This window comes from Eublepharis macularius, chromosome 2, assembly GCF_028583425.1.
Source record: "Eublepharis macularius isolate TG4126 chromosome 2, MPM_Emac_v1.0, whole genome shotgun sequence".
Classification (NCBI taxonomy): domain Eukaryota; kingdom Metazoa; phylum Chordata; class Lepidosauria; order Squamata; family Eublepharidae; genus Eublepharis; species Eublepharis macularius.
In genome coordinates this window covers 83,037,703-83,062,429 of record NC_072791.1, presented here as the reverse complement: position 1 = coordinate 83,062,429, position 24,727 = coordinate 83,037,703, and the positions used below count along the sequence as shown (strand labels likewise).

Here is a 24,727-nt window from a genome sequence, read left to right as displayed (position 1 = left end):
GTGATCAATATTTTAAGGCTTGGAGAGGGTCGGAGAAAAAGAGAAGGCTTCAGCTCAGTCTCCCCCTTCCAAACATCTCTCTCCTCCAAGCAGGCCCTGTAAGAGAAGCCCTCCTTCTACTGCCAAGAGTCTCTGGGTTCAGAGAGAGGTGGGAAGAGAGAGGAAAACTTTTTTACACACACACACACACACAAAAGGAGGTGTGCTCAAAACTTCAATGCAAGTCATTGTTTCTGTTCACAAAATAGATTTTTGGCTCACAATAAAAAAAGATTGTTGTTATTCTCACACTTATTTAAAAAATTAAAATTTAAAATAAGAAATAAAAATTAAATAAAAAATGTAAAAAGTTTCAAGTTTTGTGTTTTTCATTTTTCCTACATTTCTTCTGTTTTTAAAAAATTGGTTAGTGGGGGGGGGGCACAAGTAGGTAGCTTGCCTCAGGCACCAGAAACCCAGGCACCGGCCCTGGGGCAACCAAAATAATTATGTGATTGGAACATCTTTCTTATGAGGAAAGACTTAAGTCTTTTTTGTTTAGAATTCGGTATGACCAATAGGGAACAAGATAGAGATTTATGAAATTATACATGTGGTGGACAAAGTGGATACAGGGAACTTTTTCTCCCTCTCCTGATAATATTAAAGGTCAGGGGTTTCCAATGAACCTGATGGGTGATAGATTCAGAACAGAACTTATGGTCACTCAAGCACGTTAATGAGCAGTAGATAAGACAGATAAAAGGAAATACTTTACACAAACCACATAATTAATCTAGTGATAGCCCATTCCTTTAAAGGACTTTAAAAAAACTATTCATTGAGACATATTTAGATATCCTCATGAAGAATAGACCTATCAACAAACATTAACCAGTTATTAACTTGTTATTATTATGTACAACAGAGCACCTCTGAACACCCAAAACTGGAGGGGGCAAGGAAGCATCTTTGGATTTTGTGTCCGGCTTGTTGGCTTCCTGGAGGCATCTGCTTGGAGAAACAAACAAGGCTTACCTTTTTTGAGCTATGAGTTAAAACTATTGACTCTCCTCTGTTGCACGGAGAAGAACCCACTTCCAGTGTTTCTGCTGGGATCCTAAGCCTTACTTCTGCTTTTGCTGCACCATTTTTCACTGCAGGGCAGGCCTCCACTGTAGAGTGTATTCTCTAGCTCTAGGAGTTTCTACTTACGCAAATCTAACATCTTTCAACTTGCTGAAAAACACCTAGGTATCTTTCTGACTGCCTTAATGTTCCAGTTTTAGTTCCCTTTGTTACTCCTTTTAATCATTTCCTTGCATCTTCGTTGTGTATCTCTTGCTGCCTCAGCTTTTCTCCATTTTTTTCCTTTGCTTTTTCTGAAACCTGTTTTCCATAAATCTTTTTTCAGAAACATTTTTCATATACCCTGCCCTCCCCACAAATGGGGTCGGGGGGCTAAAAACAAAGGAAAACGTTATGCATTAAAATCATAAACAATTATCTAAAAACAATATTTAAAAGCACAGTACAATACAGAGTACGAGACTGGCACCATAAATGATACCGGCTACATTAGATTATCTAAAAAAACCATGGGTATAGCTGTGGCACAAACATGGGGTAGCCCACGATGGAATACAAGGGGGGGGGCAGGCAGGGGACAATTTGTTGGCTCTAAACCAAAGGCCTTGAGGAACATCTCCATTTTACAAGCTCTGCTGAACTGTAACAAGTCCCACAGGGCCTGGATCTCAGTTGGGAGCACATTGTACCAGGCTGGGGCCAGGGCCAAAAAGGCCCTAGCCTTGGTCAAGGCCAGACGAATGTCCCATGGGCCAGAGACCACCAAGAGTTGTTTATCTGCAGAGCACAAGGCCCTGCAGAGGACATCGTGGGAAAGGCAGTCCTACAGATATGTAGGTCCCAGTGCATGAAGGGCTTTGAACACTAAAACCAACGTCTTGAATTGGATCTGGAACTGAACTGGGAACCAGTGCAGCTGGCACAGCACAGGATGGATATGTGCCCGAAATGGCATCCCAGAAAGGACACATACCGCTGCGTTCTGGACCAGTTGTAACTTACAGGTCAAGGCCAGGTGCAGCCCTGAATAGTTATAGTAATCCAGCCTGGAGGTGACTATCACATGGACGCCAGGCGCTGGGGCGAGAGATAGGGTGGCAACTGCCTAAACTGCTGAAGATGGAAAATGGTAGATCTGGCAACAGTCATGACCTGGGCCTCATAGAAAGCATGGCATCCAGGAATACGTCCAGGCTCTTCACCATCGATGACGGCTGTAGCAGCACGCCATCAAGGGTTGGGAACTGGGGTTCCACATCTGTCGCTCCATGACCTAGGTACAGAACCTCTGTCTTCAGAGGATTCAGCTTCAAATTACTCTGGCGTAACCATCTTGCCACGGTGTCCAGACACTTAGCCAAGGAAATTGGGGCAGCATCTAATTGGTCATCCATCAATAAGTAGAGCTGGGTGTCATCCACATACTGGATGACAACCCAGTCCAAAGCTACAAACCACCTGGGCAAAAGGGTACATATAAAGATTAAACAGAATCCGGGAATCACCCCCTGAGGGATGCCACACACCAACGAGTGGTGGCGAGCAGACATCTGTTCCCCTAGCACCACCCTCTGTCCCCGGCTGTGGAGAAAGGAACACAGTCACTGCAAGGCTGTCCCATGAATTCTCGAAGCAGTGAGGCAGTGGGTCAACAGATCATAATCAACTGTGTCAAAGGCTGCTATAATATCTAAGAATATCAGCAGTGCTGACTTGTCCTAATCCAGGTGTTGCCGCAGATCATCCATGAGGGCAACGAGAGCTGTCTCGTACCATGGCCAGGCCAGAAACTGGACTGGAATGGATCCAGGATGGAGGAATCATCCAGGAGTACCTGTATTTGTTCTGTTACCACCCTCTCAATGACCTCACTCAGTAACGGGAGATTTGAGATTCAAGACTGGACAATCTTTCGTCTATCTGCAATGCCTGTTCCGATTCTCATTGCTCCACCCATCTCACCATTTTATTTTAGCGGGCAGTGCAAGAGATTTTTTTTTAAAAATTGCATGCTAGCAATATCAAAACAGCTATATACGAAACATATGCTACACAATCTGGTAATGGCTAATCCAAATGTTGAAAACAAGCAGCCGATCCTTTACTTGCTGCTACCTAGAATAATCCTTCTAAGAGTACACCTGAGCACAATGTGCCATTTTCAAACTGTGTGCACTTCATGCTTGGTTTGAACATGCAATATAAAATGGAAAGCAAGCCTGTGGGAGTATGACTTGCTATTGATCTGGGGTGAGCAGAAGCTTCAGGGTGTTTCTCATCATCCATGCTCCATGTCCTGCATCCAGAATGCACAGCAAGTCCTGCACAGAAACTGCAGAAATCAATGAAGGGGGCACCCACCAACAATGGCCCAGCACAGTAACTGGTGTACTCAAAATTCATGATTAATAATGAGTCATGATTGAATCAGACTGTCACTACAAAAGCATTTCTTGGCATCAATGTCCATTTACTACCAGTTAGTGATTCTGAAGAAGAATCTGCCTCATATTAAGCTTTTTCGTAGTGGTACTCACAGGTACTGAGTACGGGCACCTTTTAGGATGGCTCTCCAAAGTCCTGAGGGGGAATTGGTGGAAATCTGTACAACCTTACATATGAGTACCAGCATCTCTTTTTAAAAAAACAAAACACTATAAAAATTTACCCCCACTCACATTCACACACATTCTGTGAATGAAATTTGTGCACAGAAATAATGAACTGAATCTTGATATAAGGAGTATAAGACACAGTAAAATTCTTTATTGATGAATGGAACAAGAAAACAAAACAGTGTCAGGGTGCTTTGAAGGGTGCTTCCAAAGTAACATCACCTTAGTCCTGTGATTGGCTATATTCATAGGTATGCTGAATTCTTTAGCTACTTACTATATGTAACTCAAAAAGAGGAGGAAGAACTACACAGCCACTGAAAACAACCAGTCCAGCACGGGAAAGCAGCTAACTAATCAAAGTTCAGATATGCAAGGAACAATTCACCGAAGGGCTTGGGGAGGTGGCAAATGACTAAGCGATACAGCACATGCATACATGAATTTTGTTTGATAGGGCACATCATCACAATAATGCATATGCACAAAACAACCAACCCTTGAAAACTGGTCTATAAGGGAAGGTAGGACACACACAGCAAAGATCCATGTAAAAACCTTCTATATGGAAAGACTGTCCTAAATACAGTGTGATCAAAGGTGCCCAGGAAGCGAGGAAACCCCTGATGAATGCTGGTGTCTGGAAGATGCCCTTGTGTTAGAGCCAAGCTACACGTGACGCCTGACACAGGTTGGACACTTGTCAGCTTCCCTCAAGTTTTGATGAGAAATGTAGGCATCCTGGTCTTGCAGCTGTAAAGGAGAGCCAAGCTGTAAAACCAGGATGCCTACATTTCCCATCAGAACTTGAGGGAAGCTGACAAGTGTCCAACCCGTGTAAGGCGTCACTTGTAGCTTGGCTCTTAGAGGAATGTGCTGTACACTGGAGCACCACCTCTGCAATGGACAGCTAAGAACACAACCGGAATCAATACTTAGGATCCAAGCCATAGCTTCTGGCTTGCCTCCTCTGAAAGCACATACATCTGCATTAGGACTTGTTGAATGATTCATTTATATCTCATAAACAGACGGAGCAGAATTACCTGTCCGCAGTAGAGACTGGTTAGAAGGTAAGTCAAGAAAAATGACTTCTGCAGCAGTTTCCTCTGTTGACTAGTGCCTTAGGCTCACTGGAAGCATTCATTCTTAATTAATTTCTTGCTATACACCTTCTGGCACAGGCATGTGCCCTGGCATGCAATTCCAAGCCTACCAATTAAGGCATGGGTATAACTGACTTTTTTACATTCAACTTGCAAAAGGCCATCCCCCCTTTCCCCCAGAAAAGATTACCAGTCACCAGAGAATCATATAAGTATAGCCCCCCCCCCCTTAGAAGCACCTATGCTATATATCAATATAAACCTTAGGAATTTCTGCACCTGGTGAGGTGGGCTCTGTTCACACACACGCACACACAATACACCAATCTGAGAATTCCATGAAAAATTGCAACAAACTTTCAGGGTACACCTCTGGAATAAGGAATGTCCACTAAATGATCAGAGCAAACACGTTTTAGAAACTGAGATACTCTCATTAAAGATCATCTGACAACCCTGCTCAAAGGAAAAGGAGACAGCACTTCTTCTGACCCTTAGGCTTGACACCATAGAGTTTATTAGTCTGCAATGTGCCACGGCTCTGGTTATCCGTTTTCTTTACTCTCAGATGCTTACTTTCCAACCCCCTTCCCTCTCCCTGGCCACTTAATTGATCCGAAAGAGGGCTAAAAGTTTTCTGTGTGAGAGAAAGTTGAAACCAAGCGCTAAGAAGGGCAGGCACTTACAAAGAGCTCCTGGAGGGGAAAGCAACCGGTGCCCGGGGGTGGGAAAGCATAAACCGGACGAAGGGATTCCAGAAACAAGGGCAGGCGTTGAGATACCCGTAAGAACAGGACGCGTCTGTACAGCGAGCGGGGGACAGGGAACAATGCGATGAAAGGAAGGCGCTAACGGCTGGGAGGGGAGGGGAGGAGGGGGCACGGGCTGGGAGGTGGAGCTGGCTGCAGCTGGCGACTCCAGCTCTCCCAGGCTGCCGGGCAAAGGGAGCCGCGCACGCAGCGAGGAAGCACCGAGAGGCTGTAGCGGTTCCTCGCGCCAGCTCGGCGGCGACTCGGGCACCAGCTGCCCCCGCTGCTGCCCCCGCCAGCCCCGGCTCCTCAGAAAGTTATTCTCGCTGCTCGTGGGGAGGTGAAGCAGCTGCTCCCGCACCGCCAAAGAAGTAGAGCGGCTGCGCAACCCAACGCTGATCCGAGGGTAAGTCCGCTTGCGCGTGCCTTGCCCCGCATGGCCACCGCCGGGACTCGTTCCCTCGCGGCTGTCGCGGCTGGAGCCGCTCGTGGCAGCCTCCGCCTCAGGGCGCCGCTTCTGCCTCGTGTCGCAGGGTCTCTATGGACTCACCCTAAAGCCCCTTTGGGATGGCGCCCCAGCCTTCGACGCTGCCCCCCTCCCTCGAGTCCCAGTCTTTGCACCGTTGTTGCCCTTCTCAGTTTTTTGAAAATGCTTTTGCCCAGCCTGGATCTCCAGTGCCCGGGAGATGCTTGTGCCTTTCAGCGCTCTTCAGGCATAAGGACGTCGGCTTCTTTTCAGGGTTCTCCATTCTTGACGTGTTTTCCCTCCCTTCTCTTCATGTCACTCCAAGTATTGGGGTGCTGGCCCCTCTTTAAACATCCCCCCTTCCTTCACATCTTGTCTTTCAGTACTGATGCTTGCCCTCCAAATCTAGGGGTGCTTTCTGACGCTCTTTAAACCTCTCTGTGGTTGTTCTCCACTGAGCACTCCCTGTCTGCCAGCCCCCTCCAGGAATGTTATTCTTCCTCATGGACTGGCATCTTTTCCTGCTCTCTCCTTCGGGTTCAGCTCCTTTCCTAATCACCTTGTATTTCACACTCAGTTGTCTAGGATGATGCCTCCCTTATTCCTCACAAAAATATACCCAGATATGGTGATTGTTTTTCTAAACATGGCTTGTTTTAAGAAATTGAAGTAGGGAAGATAAGTCAACTTGCCTTTTCCCAGCAGTGAGTGTGTGAAAGTCTGCATGTGAAGGGGACTTTCCACTGAGTGATCTATTGAATACTTTTTTGTAGGGGGGAGAGAGACAAGGGAACCTTTTTTGAATGAAATAAATGTTCAGTCTCACTCCCATACATGTGCAGGTGCCTTCCTTGCAGTTGGTTCTGTGAGTTTGGTAATAATAGATGTCTTTAGAGCTTTGGGATGATCCAAGCAAAACTAAACTTACGGCTGCTAGTAAAACATTTCCTCAAGACTGGAATCTCAGTTGGTGATGACTGATAACTTGGCCTGTTATCTTCAAAGATCAGCCTTACAAGTTGTTACCTTTAACAATTTGATTTTGTAGTGCTGTTGTAATTTTGCTGCTAACAGCAGGGGAGGGAACTGAGTTCCTAGGTTGGAACAATTTGTTAACAAGTATTCTTGTCTTTAGACTGCGGCACCCTCTAACATTGAAAGTTTCTAGTGATCTGGGTGGTAGAGTGGTCCAGACTTCTGACACACTCATATATCAAATACATATCTTATCCTGTGGAAGAAATAACTCCAATAATCACTGAAGAATTTTTCTCCTGTACACAGATCTATCAATCAGACCATTGTTTTACGGAGTCTCCAGCTGTTAATGCTTTATTTTAGGAAATACAGTGCCCTGTGGCACATTTTATTACCAGATGAAATTTTTACTGTTGTTAACAGTAGTTCTAAGTATTAAAGCTTCCTTGTTGTGTGTGCTCTTCTAATTCTTAAAATCACTAATCTTCCCAATGCCTATTTTTCTTTTTTATAGGATAACAGTTTTCTAAAATGTTACTGTGTTTGACATGTAGTTAACAAAAGAAATATTGGTAAAATATTTGGAAAATTCATTGTAAGATTGGTTGGGGAATGGAATGGATTGTCTTGAATTGTGGGGTCTTCATTATGATGTATTATATCCTACCTGAAAGCAAATTTAAGAATATATAAACAGCATGTGGTATAGACTTTAACTGGACTGGACTGCAGACATCTGAATAGAACTTGAATATTCCTCATGTTTAAAAAGGCACTACAGAATCAAAGTGAGTATTTTTAGGAGAAGAATTTTAGCTTAGCCTTTTCCTGCTATGCCAGTTTTCCATGTGTAGGAAGTTTCAAAAAGAAAGAAGAAACATTCAGACCATATATTTTAATTAAGTCTGTTACTTCAGTTTGGTTGCATTGTATCATAACAAAGTATTGTTGATAGTCAATGGCTTTGTAGGAAAGCACCACAGAATTACTGGAATATCATTCATAGGATAGGCTGTTGAATTTTCATTGTTAGATTTGTTTTAAAAAAGAGAAGGATTCATATATGTCTGGGATGCTCTCAGTCTGGGATATATTTCATTTAGATGGTGTGCTGGACTGGGCAATTACTTACAATTCTGTTATATTGTTTCCTAATAAACTTAAGGATGCAATCCTAAGCAAGTCTACCAGTATCCAACAGAGGTCTATTCAATGGGGCTGACTCCCAAGAAAGTGTTAATAAGATTGCACTATAAGTGTGTTTGCGTATATAGATCAAATTTGAAGTTTCAGAATGTTAATTTAAAATGTGTTAACACACAGTTGTAGGTTCATAGGCCTAGTATAGACATAACTCTTAATCACAGCTAATGCTGATCATGGTTTCTTGCTCTAACTTGAATCAAGTCTCAAAAGCATACTGAAACTATAGTTGAGTTTGCCATGCTGAGATATGCCTAAATGTATGTAGGAAGATATCAACAGTCTGTTTGTTACCTTGCAAGAAGAGAGACTAGGGAGGTGGCAAAACTGCTTTAACTATGGTTTGCTTTACTGTGTAAATAATGCTTAACCATGGTTAACATAAATCATTGTTTGGAAACTGCTTCAAATCATGGATACAAAGTTTGTTTGAAATTGTCATAAGGACAATACCAGACTTGCACAGATTTAAGTAGTAACTTATAATTATTTGTGTTAGAAGCTGCATGTGCCTTTTGGCCTAAGTATTAACTTTCTTCTTCATTTTCCTCTGAGTAGTTCAGCTCTTTTGATACTCATTAAAATCTTGGGTGGCCTCTGGAATGTGGAATAGTTCAGTGTTTATAGCTAGTAGCTTGGAGCGGTTTGTGCTGGACATTGCTGATGTACTGCGCAGCACAATTACTATAAAATGGAACTTTAGGAAAGTGGAGGCATAATAGAGGTTTATAAAGTTATGCATGGGGTGAAGAGAATGGACAGGGAGAATTTTTTCTTCTCCCAAAATACTAGAACTTGAGGGGATCCAATAAAGTCAATGGGAAGGAAATACTTCTTTACTCAATGAATTATTAAAATGTGGAATTTGCTGCAGTGGAATATGTGTAGTGCTGGTCACAGGCCCTGCGGCTTTAAAAGGAGATAAAACAGATTCATGGCTATTAGCTGTGATGACTAAAGGGAACCTCCACATTCAGAGGCACTAAACCTTTGAATACAAGTGCTAGGAAGCAACATCAGCCACTGTGCCCTGTTGTTGGCCCTCCATAGCAACTAGTTGGCCACTGTGTGACTCAGAATGCTGGACTAGATGAACCAGTGGTCTGATCCAGCAGGACTCTTCTTCTTAAGTTGTGGGTTTCTGTGGCTTCCTTAAATTGTGTAACTGTCTGCATAATGAAACTTACAATGTACTTTGCCTCCATTGCATCTATGGGAAGCCATCCATCCATCCTGCTGTATATTCTGGAGCTGAGGAGGCTTCAAAGTCTTGCCTTTGATGATGTAAACTTGGAGCAATTTGTAGCTTGCCATAGCTCATTTGCCAGGCATTTCATACATACAATCATCCACCCCTGTCATGTCTTGGACACCCCTTATGACAGACCCCCCCTCACTGTGAGGCAGATTTTCCCACCAAAATTCAGTTTCCCTGCTTTGACTGAGCAGTCCCAAGTAGCATGTTAATATTTGTCGGTTTGAAAGTCTGTTTATCTCATCCTGACACACAGATATAATTTTAGCTTTTTAGCCCAGCCCAGAAACTTGATGGGGAGAAGCAGGGGCCCTACACTGGAGACTGTATAACATTCAAAAAGAAATAACACCTTTATTTAAGAGGCAGGGATTAAGTGTAGTCAGGAGATGGAAATGTGAAGATAAAACTTTGTTGGTATTACAGAATACATTTCATGTAACAGGCAAAATAGTATCCTTGAAGTTTATTTTCATATATTCTTGGTTTTTAACACTGAGAGGTGTTTTACTTAGTAATTTAGTCACAGCAACAATGTTTCTTCAGGAAGTTTGCAATGACAGTTAACATTTTCTGGAGTTAGTCACTTTCTTTGTGAACCTAACTTTCTCCTTTCTTGAAACTAGAGGGTATTTCTCTCTCTTGAGTAGGCTAAAACTTTTTTCTTCATAACAGACTGGAGTTCCTCCTCAGAGACAACCCCCCCCCCCATTGAAACTGAGCTAGAATTAACCCTCTCCTCAGAAGATATAGCCCCTCGTTTTGGCTTGAAAGGAAGTCTCAACCCAGTACCCAATCACTGTTGCCAAAACACACTCCCAGTTCTCTGGTGTCTGTGTAAAGCATACTTCATCTTATGCTGACACTTAGACTTTGAATTCTTAGACAGAAATTCTTCCTCAGGACACTAATACTACAGTTAAGGCAAAGGAGCCTTCTCCCTTCACTCTAAAGGTGAATCTGTCTGATTTTTCTTTGTCAGACTCCTTGACTCCAAATCCTGTCAGAAAACGAACTGACTGCCTTCAGACTGGTTCATTTTTACTTTGATCTGGCAGACCAGCTTCAGAATGTAATGCTGGAAATAAGTTGCATGGCACTGTCTGGGCTGAATGAGGGTCAACAAATTGAAGCTTAATCCAGAAATCAGTGAGGTGTGGATGATAAAGAGTGATTCTGTTGTAGATGGGGTACATTCTCATAAAGGTGCAAGACCACAGCTAGGGAGTGATTTTAGGAGCTGTCCTTTAGATGAAGGTTCAAATTCTAACTGTGGCTTGTGGTGTGTTTGCCCAATTGGTTTGCCAGTTGTGAACTTTTCTTGATAGTTTGAGTCTTTTGCTTACTTTTGTTTTGTTTGGTCCTATTATTGCTTATACCATATTTGTTCATTGAACTGTTGTGATCGTTGTGTTTTAACTATTTTTATATTTTGGCACTTTTTGAGAGATAGCTGTGAGTATAATAAATAAAGGTACAGTATAAATAAAAATTTGATCAAAACAAAGGACACAGTCTTTAGCATTTCCCTGAGAGTCACTTTCAGTTCAACTTTCTCTTGCAAATTATCCAAATTAATCATTGTTTTGTATAAGTTTTAAAAATATAAGGTGTGTTCATGCCCAAATACATCAATTTGAGGGAAAACTTTTTTGTCAAATAATTTGATTCTTCATTTTTAGCATTTGCAAATTCTAAAAATGAAGAGACAATGAAAATCCTAGCCTGTAGATGAGGAGGGATCCACTGCTGATGGTGTTACTACTGTCATTCCATTGCCAGCAATGAGTTCTTCAAATAAAATCCTGTAGGTCTATAATCCAATCACATTTCATGTGTGAACCCAACTAATGTTATATAATGATGCATGAACTTCAGGTAATCAAAGCACATGAGATGTCACCCACTATTTTAACGTTTATACTCATACTTTTGACTCTTGAAAGCTTACATCCTGAAAATCTGGTTGTTTTCTAAGATACTACTGGACTCAAATCCTGCTGTCCTACTGCAGACTAACACCTACCTGAAACTCTACTCATACTTGTTTGGGTAGCATGAAGCTTGTTTGATGGTTGACAACCTGTCCTGCGCTGATAGTTTTTATTCATCTTCTTCTGTAATTGATTTTTTTCTTAGTCTAATCATGTAACAGCCTTTGGACATGTACAATAAAAATCTGCCTTACTATGTCACCCACTAGTGCCTTGAGTGACATTGCACCATGAAGCCTGAAATAAAGACATTACTGAAAGACCTTGCAAGGAACACAACTAACAAAGGGCCAGTGAAATAATAACAACAACAACAACAACAACAACAACAACAACATTCGATTTATATACCGCCCTTCAGGACAACTTAATGCCCACTCAGAGCGGTTTACAAAGTGTTATTATTACCCCACAACAATCACCCTGTGTGGTGGGTGGGGCTGAGAGAGCTCCAGAGAGCCATGACTCGCCCAAGGTCACCCAGCTGGCTTCAAGTGGAGGAGTGGGGAATCAAACATGGCTCTCCAGATTAGAGTCCCGTGCTCTTAATCACTACACTAAACTGGCTCTCCAGTTTGGTGCCCAGGGAAAGGCAGTTAGTGAGAAATAAAAAAAAGGAAATTGAAAACTTGAGAGTAGTGTAAATCTTGGCTTAATCAAGTATACTCTCCCTTACCTACTTTGAAAAAATCAACAGTATTTTTAACAGTCAGAACTAAAATACAACTTTTAAAAAAATTGGGAAAGTGTTGGCTGTAAGAGCTTCCTTCCAGTTGTCCATTGCCTCTCAAGAAACAATATTATCCCAGAATGATATCATTTTTGGCATTTGTTTTGTGTTATAGTTTTTTTTAGAGGGGGAGGAAAAAGGAAGTGTACTGTACCATGCTACTGAAACTGCAGAGCTGTGCTAAATTATCTGCCAACTTGTATGTCAGTGTGTATTTAGTTGAAATATTGCTTAATGCACGCAATGGCTTTGTATCAGTTTTAGTCAGCTGAAATTTACAGAAAGGAGAAGCACAGCTTAAAATAAGAACAATACCTATTACAGTTATTTCAGTTTGGTTCATTTTGGACCACTTTATTAGGCATTTTGGAGAGTCACATTTAACATCCTGCAATGAACCTTCTGTCTCGCCTCTATGAATTATAATTGCAAAAGATCAATAGTTCTTGTTCTTTTGTGACTGCCATAATAGGTCAATAGACAACTGAGAAGGATTTAAAATAGACTTATTTTATGGAACATGTCCTGGTAAACAGATGCTGATGGCTGGTTTAGTATTTTTGTAGTTTAGTTCTGTCATTCAGGCTTGCCAATTTACTGTTCAGAAAGCTGGCATTCTGGCTTTCTGTCATAGCCGTATTTCAGAAAGCTTATGGGTCCTTGGTCATGCCAGAGTTAGCATGTTTCAACCTAGGTTTCAAGAATGTTTTTTTTTTCATGCTGTATAATAAAGAGGTAGGAAATGAAGCTACAATATACTGTGTATTTATTGGTCTTGTTTGTTTTGGAGATGATATTTTTACTTGCATAATAGAGATGAGGAAATCATTTGCAAAGGATTGGAGTTCATTATGTGAAGTTCACACATTACAGTTGCTAAAATGCCATACAGAGCCATAAACTATGGTTGTATCTGTAACCCATCTGCCCTAACTCTCATGGAGCTACACAGTACAAAAAGAGAATAACATATTGCATGACTTTCTATGTCCTTCAATTATCTCCCCCAATATTTGAGCATTCATATTCATAAATGGACAGAGGATTTTTCCATTGTTCCATTGTTTTCCACTATTGGTTTCTAATAGCCTTTCACCTGATGCTGTTAAAAAGAAATCACACTCTACTCAGCCTTATTCTCTTCCCAATTTCTGGCATTTGGATGGATGACATTTTACCAGCAAATACTTGCCCAATTTAAAACACAACACAATACACACACACACACACACAGTCTGAAGACCATATGTGCAGATAATGAGTTTAAGCTGATAAATAGCTAACAGATTTGCCTGAAATAAAAATCTTTCCTAAGAAGATCCATTTTATTCTAAAATAAATCATCAGATCTGTCTATTTTATTTGATTATCCTTAGTCCTGCCTTTTACCAACCTGTTGTAGGAAAGTGGTCAGAGCTGCATTTGGACCCCATTTGGTCTCCTAAGGGATTTGCAGTTAAATGCTTAAATATTATTGTTGCAAGAAATGTTTCACATTGGACTTACAGGGAGTAGAGAAGTTTAGAAGTATACCATCTTCATATGGTTGATTGTACAAACTTTTAAAACATAGCTGTGTTGTATACTGAGAATTCTGGGAGCTGAAATTTCACTTGCAACCAACCTGTTAAATATAATAGTCTGGGAATGGCTACCTGCCAGAAAGCATGTGTTATTTTGTATTTTTAATTTATCTATTACTAGCTTGATACCCATGCTTCACTATGGTATTTAACTGCTTTAAATCCAGTTATAATACTTATGGGTATGTAACATTTTTTGGTTTGTGTGTGTGTGTGTGTGCTTGAGTTAGCAACCCTAGTGAACTTTTAGGGAAAGACTGGGAGTGCATTTTACCTCAGGACACATTCAGTGACTCCCAATAGCAACTGCATACTGTTTAGAATGTGGAGGGTGAGGACCAATCAGGCTGCATATGCAAATGACCTCTGTGTTCCAACTGTCTCTGGGGGCAGGGGAGGATGAGGTGTAGAATGTTGTGAGTCCCAAGGAGCCTGCATATGCAAATGACCTTGAAGGTTGGCCTAATCAGGGAAGAGTGGCTGAGCTGGCAGTGGGCAGGGGCGCAAGCAGGCAGGAGCCTGCCAGCCACACAGGGAAGCTGTATCCCTTTGGGAAAATACATTTTACCCCTCTTTACCCCTTTAGGGGGTGAGTTTTTAGTGACTGTTTACATCATGAAAGAAATGTTCTCCCCAAATTTTATGTTTCTAGGTCCAGGAGTTTAGGCAGGGCATTGATGAGTTAGTTGGGACACTTGTCTTTATATATATAGGCAGCATTTGCAAGAGCACGCCATTCTCACTGCTGCCGCCACCGCCACCCACTTTCTCACCATGGCCGCCGCCGGCACTCTGCAGCCGGCGCCGGCAGGGTCAAGGGGTTCAGCGGCGGCAGCAAGAGAGCGAGCTGTGGTGGCCACTGCCTGCTTTCTCGTCACTGTTGCGCCCCTTGTCCCTGCCAGCGCGGGCAGCACAAGGACAGCAGCGGCGAGAGAGAGAGCTGCGGTGGCCACAGTCTGCTCTCTCTCGCGCTACCACCGCTGCACCCCTTGTCCCTGCCGGTGCGGGCAGCACAGGGGCAGCAGCGGCCGCAGCATGTGCAAGAGCTCTCTTGCTGCTGCCGCCACTGCCCGTGTGCTGCCCGCGCTGGCAGGGACAAGGAGTGCATTGGCGGCGGCAGCAGCGAGACAGAGCGAGCTGCCCGCTCTCTCTGCCCTTCCTCTCTGCGTGATGACATCAGAAGTAACGTCATCACGCACAGCGGGAGCGGGTGCGCGCGTGCTTTGCGCACGTGCGGGCACAACTAGGACAGCCCCCGATGAGGGAGGAGCCAGCATCCCAGTCTCCCGCTGGGAGACTTGAGGGACCTGGCAACCCTAATGCTGTGTCAAAATTTTGCCTTTTAGCTGTTAAGAAATGCAGATTGCTTTTAGCTGAAAATGTGGTTTAATTGCTTTTTTCTCTTTTTCTACTTCCACTTTTCTTGTCTCATTAATTCCTATTAATGTTTCGCTTACCGCTATGTTTTGGTGGGATAATTTATCCCTTATTTCAGACTTGTCTTGTTTTACTGGCTTTTGCTGTAATAATAAACCATAATGTTGTAGAGTTAAGTAGTGTTTCATTAATGACAGCCTTGTGTGGCAAGAAAAGTGTTGCTGCTTTCAAATGCCCCCTGCTTTTTTCAGCTGAGGGGAGAGGCATTCTCCTCCTCTCAACTGAGGTCCTTTTCACACTGAGACTTTAAAGCGTTTCAATATCAGTATCAATAAAGTGAAAAATACATACAACCTTATTTTTCTACTGAAGGATCTCTTTGTAAACCTCGTTGGTGGTTTCCCCCCACTTTGGAGCCCCCACCTTGAGGAGAAGCTTGTGGGCTGGGAAGCCAGGAGGGTTGAGCATGTTGAGGAACTCCACAGGGTAGTGGACCACATCATCCATTTGCACTACTGAATCCACAGATCTGTACTCCATTTCTGTCTTTTTGAGGGAGTTAAGTTGTGTTTCTTTAATGATGGCTGCCTTGTCTTTCTTGGGGGTCAGAGTGGCACACTTGCACAGCCCGTCCATGGACTTCTTCATGATGGTGAAGATATCAGGGTATATCATGGCTGTTATGTCTGCTAGGGTCGTCACTACTGTGCCCAGGCCTGCAGGGATGGTCGATATGCATATTTCTTTGCCACATCTCTAAGTTGCTTCCTCCTTTTAGCATTGATTGCACAACGTCTGCCAGGAGGCTTCTTGGTGGCAGTAAGAGGTGATGGCTGCAAGAGGTGTGAGGTGGAGTTGGAGGGGTGGTGTGGTGAGCACTTTGGCAGGTTCATGTGAGAGGTTTGCACTGAAATGGCCCCTAGAAAGGTTGTGCACTATCTCCCATGAACATTTAAAAACTCAATTGCCATACTGACTTTTATATAAAATCCCTTTTCAGGAGTCTTGTACTGTTTTTCTTCAACTGTCTGGAGTTTCCTTGACCTAATTTTAACCTCAGAACAGCTGACCCATCAGCCTGCCAGCCACACAAGAAAGCCAGGCCCCACAGGGAGATTGGTAACCTTAGTGGGGAGGTGTATTTTTACCTCTGGACATGTTTAATGACTGGGAATCATTAAATGTGTCCTGAGTACTGCATGTGTTCTACATACTGTTTAGACTGTTGGGATGATGACCAATCAAGGCTACATATGCAAATGACCCCAGAGCAGAGTGGCTGAGTTGGCGGTTGGCGGGGGGAGGGGGAGGAGCAGCCTCCCAGCCACACAGGGAAGCTGTATCCCTATGAAAAACACATTTTACCCCTTTTTACCTCCTTCGATGGCGAATTTCTTAAAATCCCTTCTTAATGAGCCCCTACATCACAAAAGGAACATCCTGCCCAAATTTCACGCTTCTAGGTCCAGGGGTTTGGGCTGGGCATTGATGAGTCAGTCAGGACACTTGTCTTTATACATATAGACTAACTTGATGCCTGTGTGTGCTGTCTACTAGTATCAGTAATACGCTGGGTCACTTTGTGAGGGTAGTGAGGCTCTAGTAGTTGTCCTGTCACTGGCAATTCTCTCAGGAGCGAGAGTTCCAAAGTTCTGGCTCTGCCATATTGAACAAAGAAGCCCACAAGAACCTATTCCACCCCTCTCCTTCTCCTGCTTACCAGAAAGCCCCTCAGGCTGCCCTCCACTGAAGTTGGCACTATCTCCACCCAGATAACAAGGCCTCTTGGCTGAGCTGGAACTGTTATGTCAGAAAAGCTTATTGAAGATCATAGAAAATGGGCCCCTCCCCATCACCCATCTGGTCTCCCCTCACCAGCAAATTTAAGGGCCTCTCCATTTTTGCCTGTAGGATGCTGAGATCGATATTAAGACAGAAGTGCCAGCTGTTTAAGGTGACTATGGACAGCCTCTGTTTTCTGGCCCTTGATCCTAGGTCAACTGCAGCACTAAACTATGTTTTTAAATGACCTACATCTTTTCCACACTGTGACACTGAGAGATCTCTGTCTTTTGGTGCTACACCTCTGAAGATGCCAGCCACAGCTGCTGGCGAAACGTCAGGAACTACAATGCCAAGACCACGGCAATACAGCCCGGAAAACCCACAACAACCATCGTTCTCCGGCCGTGAAAGCCTTCGACAATATGTTTTTAAACTTTATTTTGTTCATTTTAGAAAGAGGACTGTGTTCTGTGCAATTCTGGTGCCATTAAGTGCAGAAACGGCTGCCTCAGAGCCTCATATCCTCACTTTCCCCCACCCAGAAAAGAACAATGTACATGTGGATAGACACTGCCAAGACTTGCTCTGCAACACACAATGGGCAGAAACTCATGAAAACAGAAAAAACCAAATGGATTAGATCTGAACTGGCAACAACCCACAAAACAAACCAATAATGGAATGGAGTTCATTTGGAAACCCTGGATTTGAAACTGAAATTATTTTTTTCAGTGCATACACTACTTTGCAGGCAATGAAAGCAGCATCATTCCCTTCTCCTGCCCAAACAAACCTGTTTTTCCATAACTTTTCATTTTGCTTTGTGGGCAGGTAGAGGCTAGTAAGCCAATGGCTTGCAGCAGTAGGCTATGTGGGGAACTGGATTTTTTGAAGTAGTATTTCTTTTGGCTGTCTAAAGTTGGGTATGGGGGTGGCAATGCAGAAACCTAAAGAGAAAACTGCATTCGTTGATGTGTAGATAGGAACTGTGAACTACTTGGAGTATCATTGGGGTACACTTTTGTCATTTACACAGAAAGAGAGAGCAAGCCCCCAAAGACTAACAGTGAAGTCTTCTGGGGCTTTTATCAAGTTCAGTTGATCAAGCACACCACTTTCATTCCTCCGAGCAGCACTTCTTCTCACCATGACTGACTGTCATCTCCAAGTATCCTGATGGCGGTGGGGGACGAGAGCAATGGTGCTGCTGGAGTGGTGCATTTCTCTGGCCAACCTGCATCTTCCCTCTAGAAGACTGTTGCAGATGCAGACCAAACCTTTCCCTGTGATTTTTTCAGGCCTTGTCATTTGCATAAACAATTGTTTGTGCTCATCCTGGAGGATTTCCTGGTTTACATTTTTAAGTTAGTTAACCCATGATTGGAAGGAGCTGGTAGAATCAGACTCAGCTCTGTCCTCTCAGTTCTGATCTGATCTTTGATCTTTCTTTGAACTTCAGAACTGAAAAGCCCAGAAAGAGAGGATAACTCTTCCTGGGCTTAATATAATTTAAAGTGAAGTGTAGTTCATTCAAAGGCCTTTGTCACGAGCTGGGCTAGCTCAAGCAGGGTGGTTCAAGTCCAAACCTTAAGGCCAAAGTCAAAGGGGAGTTCCAAGAGCAAAAGCCAAGTCAAACCGGTGGTCAGAGCACAAGATAAAGCTAGGAGTGAGTCCAGAGTCCAAGAGCGAGGTCAGGCACAGTCCAAGGTCAGTCACTGATAGCGTCAGGTCCAAACACAGGCACGGGCAAGGTTCACAGAACACAGCGTGGTCGCAGGCAATAGACACATTGCTTCCACACCCAGCAGTTCCTCCAAACTGGCTCTTATAGCCAGGCGTGGTTTTCAGCCAGCTGCTGGGGCTCCATCCTGACTCTACTCATTGTCACTCTCCAGCAGCTGGTGTTGGCTCAAGAGGCAAGCACTGCGCCGTCTCTCCTGCAGTTCCAGTCTCTGGCGCTGCCTGCGGCGTTCCTTGGGCATGGGTGAACCTGGGGGGGGGGGTGGAGGCTCTTGGCTGTGCTGCACCTGTAGAAGTCCCTGGCTGAGCTTCCCCTGTGGTATTGGAGCTAGATGGTGCTGGTGTCTCAGCTGCTGGCTGCAAGCTCTGATCAGCCAGCAGGTGTTGCTCCTGATTTCTGGCTTCTGCTGAATCAGGGCTAGGGCTGGCTACACAGGGCTCCTCTTCTCCTGAGGAGTCCTGGCTGGCTACACGAGGCTCCTCTCCTCCAGAGGAGACCACATCACTACTGTCTGTCACAGTGGACCAGTCAGACAGACTTGCAGAAGGAAGTGACTGGCATTTAACTTGATGCCCTGTGTGTCTGAGTGTCTGCAGCTTTTCTAAAGACAATGTCATGTGTTTTTGACCAAAAAATAGACCACATGGTTGCATACCATGTTGCTTTGCACTGGCCCTTGATATGTTGCTCCTGACTTTATGACAAGGTGTTAATGTTCCATTTCATGCCATACCCTAAATATGACAGAGTCCGTTGACATACAGGTGATGTCAATGGGAATCATATTTCAAAGGAAGGTGGTGGCCCTCTTTCTTTTCTCTATTTTTTTACTAGTAAAAGTGGACAGGTTGCCTAGTCTCCCTTTCCAATTAAAACCATTAACCCAGAGTTGAATGAAATAGGAGGAGGGAAATTGAATAGCAAAATTTAGTAAAACTGCCTGAAAATAATAATCTAATCCACATAGAATACTGATCTGGAAAGACTTGAGTGTGAATGTGCGACTGTGCAAAGCCCCTGCAACCTCCACGTTACTTAACCCTGGGTTAGCAGTTTTAATCACAAGAACTCAGAAAAGACAGAAGACTGTCTGGGCAAGGTGAAGTTCCTCCTGCTGTTCCTTGACCTATTATCTTTGGAGGACTTCTTTAGTCACAATGGTGGCACTGAAATGAAGGACAGCTGCAGAAGGCCACCAAATGGGAAACTTGGTTCACGTATGCCTGGGTCCTTCTGAGTAGAGATGGATACGAACCTGAATATGAACCAAAAAGAACCACAAACCAGCCTAGTTCGTGGTTCAGGAACCAGCAGTTCATGGAAGCTCATTTTCCACAAACTCCCACGAACTTCCATGAACTGGTTCGTGGCTCATGTTGAACCCCAATGCCCCTTTCCATGCCTGCAAAGTGGCACAGAAAGGGTATTTAAACCCACGAATCAGCTGCTTGATGCACTGCCACTCAATAACCCAATGAAGGGGAGATGAAGGAATTCCCCCATCTCCCCTCCATCAGGTGAAGGGGAAAGCGACAGCCCGGCAAGTTTAAACTTGCCACGCTGCCACTCAATCACCCTATCGAGGGGAGATGGAGGAATTCCCCCATCTCCCCTCCATCGGGTAAAAGAGGCAGTGGCAGCCACAGCAAGTTTTAGCTTGCTGGGTCACTGCTTTCTCCTTCACTCGATGGAGGGGAGATGGAGGAATTTCCCCATCTTCCCACCATCAGGTGAAGGGGAAAGTGGCAGCCCAGCAAATTTCAACTTGCTGTGCTGCCACTCATTCATCCAATGGAGGGGAGATGGAGGATTTAAGTGTCTATTTAAGCAGTTGCCTGCTGAATGGAACAGTGGCACATCAAGGCTAAGGGGAGAAAAACTCAATTGTACTGTGAAAGTAAGATGCATGAAAAGCTGCTTACACTCTACTGCAGTGTTATTAAGGAATATGGAAGAGTTGATGAATAAACAAGCAATCCATTTGAAAAACCAGCTTCCTGATTAATAGGCTGTGAGCTGAACTGGGAGGTGTTCAAGAACTGCTAGTATTAAGGTGTTGAGGTTATCCAACTAGACCCGTTTCATTTTGAAACTTAAACAACATGCACAGCTTCTAGAGATCTTAGAAGAAGGGGCCTGTAAGTGCTTAGTTTCTGCCTCAGCCATTTAATAGCTAACAAGTGGTATCTGGTTGTCTTCATCTAAGCAGGACAACTGAGATGTGCATAGTTTAGGAAGTCAATGGCAAACTTCATTTTTGCTCTTTGCCATAGAATACATGTGTTACAGTTTAGACTGGATACCCTGAGCAAGCTACATTTCAAGGACTGGCATGCCACCATTCTGTTCATTAAATATGTTTTTAACAAATAATGCAGAATATACATACTCATGCAGAGAAACTTCTTTATTACCACTTTTAAAATTTCCTTTGGCATTTTACTGTCATATACTAAAACTTTTCACAAAAAAAGTAACTGTTTCCATAATTTAATAAGGCAGGATGGGGGTATGGGCAGCGGTTCAATGTTAAATCCAACAGATGAAACATGGCTATAAAAATGTTATGTGTAGCAACATGATCAAAATTGCCCTACTTAAAACTGGGCATTATGCCACTCCAGCTGAAGACTGGGCAGGTTTTAAGTGTAGAGCTTAGTGGTAAATTGAAGCTCTGTGGATATGGTCAATGGCCTGGTTTCATGTTGCTCTGATTCTGTCATTTGTGTGAGGCTTTCCCTTAGCATCATAGCAAACACCTTTCTGCATCTAGTCTTATTCAGACATGAAAGGCACATCATAAAGTTTTCCATAATTCAGGTTTCAGTGAGTCTGATACATACATCTTAATAAATCATTGGCTGAAAACTGTCTGTTCCTTTCCTGCATTTGGTACCCTTTCCTTGAGCTGCTAGGATATAATGGAATGTTCATGAACATCCTAACTACATAAGTTGACAGCACTGTCAATGGAACATTGACAACTAGTGTTGTTGCCTTTTAGGGAGATGAAAGATAATTTTGGTTGTAAAATCCTTTCACATTATTCTAGAGACAACTAGTGAATAGGTTATCAACAGCTTCTGGCTCCCTGACAAAGATTTCCTCTGTGCGCCCCCTTCATGTCACCTAGATGAAATGCAAATAATAGATGATATCTAATTACCTATCTTGCTATTAACTTCTTCAGAGTATCTGAAGTATCTGAAAAAGTATCTGAAGTGAGCTGTGACTCACGAAAGCTCATACCCTACCTCCAGTTTTGTTAGTCTTATAGGTGCTACTGGACTCTTGCTCTTTTCTACTGCTGCAAACAAACATGGCTACTTATCTTGGTTTTATTTAGGACTGCTTTTTAATTAACTTTGTCTATGTTTATTGGTTGTACTGAATTGTGTTTTTAAACTTTATTTTATGATTGTTACTTTATATTATAAGATGCCTTGAGTTCCTGCAAGGTAGAAAGGTGATTAATTAGTGTTTTAAATAAATATATAAAATGCATAGTAACTTTTCAGTTCCCTCTAAAATGGTCTGTTTTGCAAAAATACTGAAAGCTTTTTGTAGTAATTGTAGGTGCTTTTATAACCTGATTATTAACAGAGCTGATTGTATGCTGATTTAGTATCAGTGAATTCAGTGAGTTCAGGTTGTAGTTCTATGCATACTTATTTGGAAGTAAGGGCATAAGCAGATGTGATAAGAGCATTGGTTCAGATGTAAGAGGCAAGCAGTATATTCTGCCCTATTCGGATTGTAGACTTGGGTTGGATGGGTGGATTCAAGGGTGGATTGAGGGTGGATTCAAACCCTGCTCAATTTCACTAATCAAAAGTGGTCTCCTTAGTCTTTGCAGCACTTTTTAAAGGAAAAAAAAGTTTCCTTTAAAACCATTATTTTTTTTCTTTAAACCATCTCAAATAGCCCAGTTTAGCCCTGGCTTGTTAGAACTTGGGATCTAAGCAGAGTTGGCCATGGTCAGTACTTGGATAAGAGACCACCAAGGATGACTAGGAATGCTATGTGAACCATCTCTGCTTGTCTTTTGCCTGAAATACTTATGGATGGGGTCACCATGAGGTGATTGTGATTTGATTGCATCATGTTCTTCATTTTCCTTTGAAATGCCAATAACAGCATGTGAATAGGGGACAGGGTATAAATAAGAACGGATTGCATATACAGTTTTAATTTTAAAAGATGAACAGAGATCCATGTTTTTCCTCATGTCTCTTTGTTAGATCAGTTACACTGATTTCAGTGGGCTTATCTCCAAGCAAGGATGGCTAGGAGAGTTGCCTTAATTTGCATAGATCCCCAATACTTCTGCTTAACTGTGAATGTGGCTTTTATTTTGTTAAGAGAGTGCACCTACTGTGATATGCAGTATTACTGTTTAAAATTAATTTTAAATATTTTATTTTCCTATTTCTCTTCTCCATCCTGAGGGATAACAGTGATTTTGTTTATTTAGACACAAATATTATGTTTTTTTTATTTCAAAGGTCAGCACACTAGGACATCTTACTAATATGATGTCTTATTCTGAATTCATAGCCTTGAGAAGTTTTCCAGACTGATAATGGCTTTAAGTATGCTGTAGTGTCTTGCCAATTAAAGAGTATGGTTTACTTTCAAGTTGCATGAAGGGACATGTCAGTTGTGAGTGATGCAGTTTGAAGAGATTAAAGATCAACAGGTTATCAGAGTCTAAAAGGATGAAAAGGTTTTCCTCATGGTTGTGAAGGGACCAGAAGCTTTCAAGCCTTCTCAGTTTTAATAATCAGTAGTAGGACTATTTGGGGAACATTATGGCTGGGAAGATTCAGAGGAAGAAACATACATGAAATTTTCTTTGTTTTCTGAGAATGTTTTTCTTCTACCTAACCTCAAAGAGTCACAAATAAGAATAGCAAGATCATTTGCTTAATTGCAACAAGCAACTTTATTCTAAATTACTTTGAAATCAATAATTCTAATTCTCATCCTGGCCAAATCTGTGGATATTTAAATCCAGAGATTGACGCCCTGAACAGACAAGACAGATCTTTCTACAAACCTGAGAAAAAGCCAAGGTTTACAGGGGGAAAAAATCTAGAATTGAAAAAGAAAAGAAGAGGGATTAAGAAATGATGTGGCTCTTGTGGGGATTGCTAGGCAACCACAACAATATTTCCAGCCTTCTTGTCTTGGTTTCTGTCAATAAATGGTAGAGGGAACAGGGTCCTTTCCAGGGTTGATTTGAACTTTGAGGGACGGCTCATTGGGGAGATGTCTTGGAGTAACCATGAGCAGCTTGCTAGCACGTGACTTGCATGACGCAGCAAGACTGGGCTGCTTGCTATGGTTCAACAGTAGCCACCCCACAAATGCCAGTGTGGTGTAGTGGTTAGAGTTTCAGGCTAGGATCTGGGAGACCCAGGTCTGAATCTCCAATCTGCTATGAAAGCTCAGTGAGTGACCTTTGGCCAGTCACAGATTCTTAGCATAGCCTACCTCATAGAATTGTTGTGAAAGTAAAACGGAGGAGGAGAGGACAAGGTAACCATCTTTGGGTCCACATTGTGGTGAGAGGCAGAGTATGAAGTAAACAAATAATAAATGTAACTGAAGACGGGGGGAAAGATAGAAGGTAGGTTGGCAAATCGATGCAAAGGAGAGAACAAAGTAGTGAAAGCTGAGGATCTAGGGGTTGCCAGGAGAAAGGAAAGAGGAAATAGCATGAGGAGGAGATACAGGCAAAAGCAAGATATTCCCCTCATGTCTTTGCAGGTTCCCCACTTCGCAACTGGGCTTGACCTGGTGACCAACACTGCAGAAACGGTTCATAATTTACCTAGGTAGAGGCTGCTAGTGGCAGGAAAAGAGGGAAAGCAGAAGACGGGGAGGGAAGATTAAGATAGGTTGGCTGGCGGGTGGGAAGGAGAGAAGGAAGCAGGTAAAAGGGGAGAGGCTATGGTGGCTTTCAGGGAAGGGAATGATGCAATAGTGGGGAAGGAAAAAATGAGATGCCCCCGCAAGTCCTTTCAGGTCCCCTTGTATTGTTTATTTCATGACCATATGGCTGAAGTTTTCAG

At 42.9% G+C, this 24,727-nt stretch overlaps 1 protein-coding gene across 1 annotated transcript in view; it reads left to right on the top strand.

Annotated features, from left to right (window-relative positions):
* Positions 1 to 5,745: 5,745 nt before the first annotated feature.
* Positions 5,746 to 24,727, top strand: part of TSPAN18 (tetraspanin 18) — a 271,285-nt gene continuing 252,303 nt past the window's right edge. Inside the window, exon 1 of the mRNA XM_054972549.1 lies at positions 5,746 to 5,944. The gene's annotated coding sequence lies outside the window, so the exon portion shown is untranslated. The remainder of the gene's footprint in view (positions 5,945 to 24,727) is intronic.